Raw genomic sequence first — 6,234 nt, forward strand, 5'->3', positions numbered from 1 at the left:
AAATATTAGGAGGATATGTTATAAAGAGAAGTCACTCTTCCCTCGATTTAAATGGATTGAAGATCCACACAATTTATTTAGTTGAGATGCAAAAGATTTATGACATGATAGCATGATGACATGATGCAAAGCAAAAATAAAAGGAGCAAGCAAAAATGAAACACACGGAGAAACCCGGAACCTATGGAAGTCTTTTCGAGCATCGGTCTTGGGGCGTTACACCAGCCGGAGCCTCTTCCCCGAGGACGTCATCCACCATAACAGCTCGACGTCCCTCGTCCACCTCCCCGGATGAGGATCCGTCGTCCATCTCGCCGTCCCGCCGGTTCAGCCGCCCCATCCTCCACCTCCAAGGAGTTGCTACGACGATCGCCTCGTCTATCGCGGCTGCTCTATCCCCATAGCGCTACCTTAACCTGCTCCATCGGAACCGCAACATCCTCACCGACTCCTCGGACGAAGCCAAGGCCTACTCGGCGCCACCAAAGAGGTTGTACACTCATCGCATCGCACCTTCTCCTTAACTCGACCTCCCGGCGCCGACGGTGCTCCATCCCGCACCCCCATGGAGCGGCTACCTTGAAGTCGGCGCCACGGGCGACATCTCCACGGCGGCTCTCCCCCAGTGCGAGGCCCCTTTGGCGGCGGTGTCCATACCAGCGGATCTGCTGCTGCTGCTCCGGCTCTCGCTCGATCGCTCGCTCGCCCAGCTGCTGCTGCTGCTCTCCCCCTCGCTCGTGCTGCTGCTCTGCTCCAATTAAGCCACACTTCATTCTACTGAATCAAATTTTGGGTCAGTCGATTTTCAGGGGTTGGGGGGGATCGCCAGAGTTAAGGAAGAACCACCCGCAGCGGGGACGGAGGATCGCCGGAGAGGTACCCCACTATCTATCTTAGGGTTCAGGGTGGGGGCGGGGGGCCTAGAGGGCTGGCTGGGGCGGCGGTGGCGAGTTGTTTCGGGGCGGCGAGGCGGCGCTGGGGCCGGCGGTTCGGCCGGTGGTGGCTGGCGGCTCAGGGGGGTGCAGGTTGAAGATGAACTGCAGGCCCTCCCTAAACTACATGTCAAGTGCCTCTCTGCTACCATTGCGTTCAGTTTCGACAGTAGCATTCAGATTCCGTAGTAAATTTCAGTTTCGACAGTTAAGTTCAGAGTCAACAGTTTTTACCTCATCTGTTGTAGTCAGGTGGTTTTTGGTGATGTTAATTTTACATCCATTTTACATCATCTATTGGAGATGCTATTAGAATCCCACTTGAGATTGACGATGTCTGTCTTGTGCTGCTTCAGCATTGACGTCTTACGGCTCACCGGAGCTGCTCCAACGACAGAACGATCAATCACAACAGAGCAGTGCCCTGGACGCTGTTTATAGATTCCTCAGATCTTCCTCCACACCTCCGTCGGCCACCTCTGCCTCAACTGCTTCAGCGACCAACCCAATGATGCTGAGGTCGACACGGCTACGGCAAAGAGGTTGTACACTTGTTGCATCACTTATTACTATACATTCATGTCGATCCATTAGGGCTATTTTGGTTCAACGGAAAAACATCGATCCACTGGTTGTTACCATCACTCTAAATTTCTGCATGCTCTCCTTACATAATCTCACCATATTTTTTCATATACATGTCAGATATTGTACACAGTCATGCTGAACATGTAGAGAAAAAGAGAAGAGTTTTGCGCGGTAATACAATGTCATGCAGACATCGCTCCATGGTGGGTTCAATGGCAAACCCTCCCCACCCCTCTCCAGATTGTAATCCAGAGGAAGATATCTATTCTGAGGCGGATTCGGACGCCGCTGACCACTCCTATTTACCCCCCAAGGTGTTTGCTCTACCTTGGCATGATGATGTTAGTCATATCATGCATATGTTGCCTTGAAGTGCCTACTTTTGACATCATATATCTCATCTGCTTAGTTTAGACATGTTCTATAATGCCACCTGTTTAGTTTCTATATCATATATGGGAATTATGCAGTCTCATGTCTTTTAGCTAGCCATAATATATGTGAAATGTGCAATGTCATCCTGTTTAACCAGGCATCATATATTTGAATGATATCTTGCCCATCCTTTTCTTCATTACATTTCCATTTGTCGACAATGTTTGTACATTAAACTACTCTTCCTGTGAATCAGCCATTTGGGTGGGAAATGGAAAAATCTGGAGTGAAAACAAGGCCTTCAGAGCAGACAGTGCTACCTGTCGAAGCAGATCTCTTGTTGGGTCCCGATAGCTCCTCAGAGATGGATTCAGAGACAGATGGCCAGTCATATTCCCCCACTGAGGTGTATGCTCTAACTTGGCACGGTTATACTGCTCATATCATGCATACGGTGTCTTGCATTGCATAGTTTAGACATCATATACACAATATTCAACACCATGTTCTTAGTTCAGACATCATATCGAATGCCCTCTGTTTAGCATATAAATCACATATGTGAATTAAATGATGCGATCCTGGTTACTTAGATAACATGTAGGTGAATTATGTCATGTGATTATGTTTAGTTATTCATCATATCTTTCAATTATTTATGCTATGCTATCCACTTTAGATAGACATCATATATGTGAAATTATGTCATGCTATCTGTTTTAGTTAAACAATATACATGTCAACTATTTCATGCCCTTTTTTTTCCATACTATCTATTGCATCTGTCTCTCATACAATGTCCGTACATTCAACTATGTTTCCTGTTTATCAGCCATTTGAATTGGAGCGGGTGATGCCAGTATCTAGCGGACTAAAAACATGGTCTTCAAATAAAACAGTGCTACCTCTTGGTGGAGATAGCACCCCGGTTGTACATGCACAAGAACCAGCCCTACCACACATAACCCAAACTCTCGCAGATTGTACCCCTACTACGATGGACAGAGAACCAGTTTCACCCAATCTAACCCCAGCCGATAGTAACCCAGTTCCTGTTGACACAGCACCATCTCCACCACAGAGCTCCCAAACAAGAGCAGTTAGTAAGGCAGCTCCAGTGCCCAAAGGGACAGTACTATCACAGCGAACCCCAACTCCACCAGTTAGTACGCCTATTCCTGTGGAGGAAGTACAACCAGCTAGTCATAGTTTAGCATCTATCACATTTGATGTTGTTAAATCGTATGTGCGTATCTTCCCATCTTGGAAATATTATACTGAAGATGAAGGAAAATGCCAGTTGCAGGTGTTTGTCCAGGAGTTATGTGTAAGTAATGTTATTCATGGCAATTACTTTGCTTCGTCCCATACATCCTACCTCCATGATGGTTATAATACAACAAATTTTCCCATTTTTCTCTATAGAGAAGGACCGATTTGGAAACTCAAGATGAGGTAACATGTGCTAATACCTCTGCTATCTTCAAGAATGCTTGATGGCAGTATCGGAATTACCTGAAGAAAATGTACTTCACCGGCAAAGAAACTCATCAAATTCCCTTTCGTTCTCCTGAGACACATTTACTGGACGATGACTGGGAATGCCTTGTTCTGTACTGGTTCCGAACCAAGAATGTGGTAAGGTCTATGAGCTCATTTTCTATTTTTAAGTATTATATTCTTGCGTCTTACTGTACTTTGTTCATGTAGAACAAGTGCCTATACCTGAAGAACAATTGTTCTAATTTAAGATTCCATTGCTACCATAGGACATAGATATATGTTTGTTTGATGCTTTTATTATGTACTAGTACTTGGCAATAGAAGACTTGGTAGTTAATCCTGCCCACCTTACTAATGAACTGGTTCACCGAAATGAGTTTCATATACTAGTACATGCTAAACTTGTTACGTGTCTGCTTGTTTCTTCTTTTAGAATACTGACAGAATATTGGGGAAGAGTGCCTTATTAAGCAACGGTAAAGGAAGTAATGCAGATAAGGTTCAGGATAGTGACACATCCTGTCTTGGTTTAGTGTTGGAGTTACTTGCCACTACCGCTTGCATAAGCTATTCAAACTCACTGTCTGAATCAGTTCGGTTCCTTGAGTCTCAACTACAAGCTGAAAGACATCGACCAGCTGTGCTGCGACAAGAAGCGGAAGGACTGCGGAAGTCCCTGGAGCATTTAGATGCATACTTTCTGGTGCAACATCAAGCATTGGAGGATTTTAGCGCCAAACAGGACAAAGCTAATCAGCTTGCTAAGCTTATTGCCAGCATGGTGGATACCCAGGATAACATTTCTTGAGCTCTTCTGAAGTTGTTTCAGTTATGCTCTTGTTTTGCTGCCGCGTTTATTTGCACTGGTGGCCAATTTTGACGGCCAGTGTATATGATATGCTGCTTTGTTCCCTATATTTGCACTGGTGGCGAACTTTGATGCCTAGTGGATGTAATATGTGTAATAGTCGTGATAGCCTAGCGTTAGTTGCTTGCTTATTTATTTCCTTGTTGTCTTGTTTATTTGTTTGCTTGTAGTCATTGCAGTTCTTTTTCCGCGGTTAACTAGTGGTTGCAATAACCTATTTTTTTAAACTAGGCCACAATAACCATGGGCTAATATTTACTGTAGTGACACTGGGCCTCCTACGGGCCGTAGAAATAGTGGGCCTTCTACGGGCCATAGAAACAGTAGGCCTTCTACGGGCCATAGAAACAATGGGCCTTCTACGGGCCGTATCATCAATGGGCCTTATACGGGTCGTATGATCGATTGGCCAAACATGGGCCAATAACATGTCGCATTATGGCCGTAAACGTTCTAGAGTTGGAATCGTCCGTTCATGGGCCGACCATAACGGGCCATCGTTAATAGGCCGTATTTGATGACGCTATGAAAATGGCCCAACGTATTAACGGACCACAAACGGGTCGACTATAACCACGGGTTGAATATGGCCCACAAGCAGAAAATGACAGTAACGGGCCATAAGTAAATGAATGCTGGAAATGAGCCCAAGAATAAATGGGCTCTGAGAAGGCCGAAAGATAACATGGGCTGGAAACGGCCCAATGGAATAACGGGCCGTTAATGGGTATAAAGTGATACACTGTTCATTACGGGCCAGTTTCACCACGGGCCATTAATGGGTGTAAAGTGATACACTGTTCATTACGGTCCAGTTTCACCATGGGCCGTTAATAGGCCAAGAGTTACATAGGGCCTCATATGGGCCGAAAGACGTCATGGGCCAGAAGTGAAAACGGGCTGGAATCATATTGGATGGCCCAGTTGACGCTACTGGGCCTAATTCGGATAGGGCATAACGGGCCTTGGGTTAGCGGGCTGTAAATGGGCTATATGCGAACAGGCCGTTAACAGGCTTTCCATGGGCCGGCCCGCCACCTTTTGACCAAGTCAAATGAGCCGGCCTTTTCACAGGAATGGGCCTCTGTTGGGCCGTGCCACATGTCGATGTATCATAGGCGCCTATCTAACCCACTGACGAGCTGACACGTGTTTTGTCCGGCCAATAAAAATTTTACACGTGGAAATTTCCCATTGGTCGGGGCTGATAACGGGTTATCGGATCCAAAACCTGACCTGATAGCTTAACGACGTTCCATTACGGTGGATGCCACGTGTCGGTCACCCTTGACGAAAGCACTTCTGTGACGCGCGATTTATCGTCATGGAAGTGGACACTTCCATGATGATAATTTTGGTAATGTCATGGAACACTTCTACGACAGCACAGGTATGACTATCTTGATTCTGTCATAAATTTGTCATGGATGTACATGCATGACAAAAAATGCGACCTACTGTGACAAACACGTATCATCACAGAAGTGTATTTTTTTTGTAGTGCAAGTTTCAACACTTAGATTTCAATCGTCATCTCTGAGGTTGCCAGACAAATTCGCAATGGTGTTCGACTGCCATCGACGCCGAGAACTGTTGCTGCTGGACGCAGGACCCCTGCGTTACTTGTGGGACATGGATGTAGTGTTCGACACCGACGACCACATGTATCTCGCACCGAAGATACTTGCTATTTAGGGTTCCATCGACACCGAGGAACCCCTAACCCGCTCGTCCCCGGGAGCCCTTGGGTATGGCAACCCACTGGCTCCACCATCTATCCCCTCGGCAACCCTCTTCCTTTTTCCCTTTTTCCTCTTCTTCTACTTATTCTTCTTTCCCCTCCCACCTCCTCCTCCTCCTCCTCTTCCTCTTCTTCTTCTTCTTCTTCTTCTTCTTCTTCTTCTTCTTCTTCTTCTTCTTCTTCTTCTTCTTCTTCTTCTTCTTCTTCTTCTTCTTCTTCTTCTTCTT

The sequence above is a fragment of the Triticum aestivum genome, chromosome 4A (assembly GCF_018294505.1).
Source record: "Triticum aestivum cultivar Chinese Spring chromosome 4A, IWGSC CS RefSeq v2.1, whole genome shotgun sequence".
Classification (NCBI taxonomy): Eukaryota; Viridiplantae; Streptophyta; class Magnoliopsida; order Poales; family Poaceae; genus Triticum; species Triticum aestivum.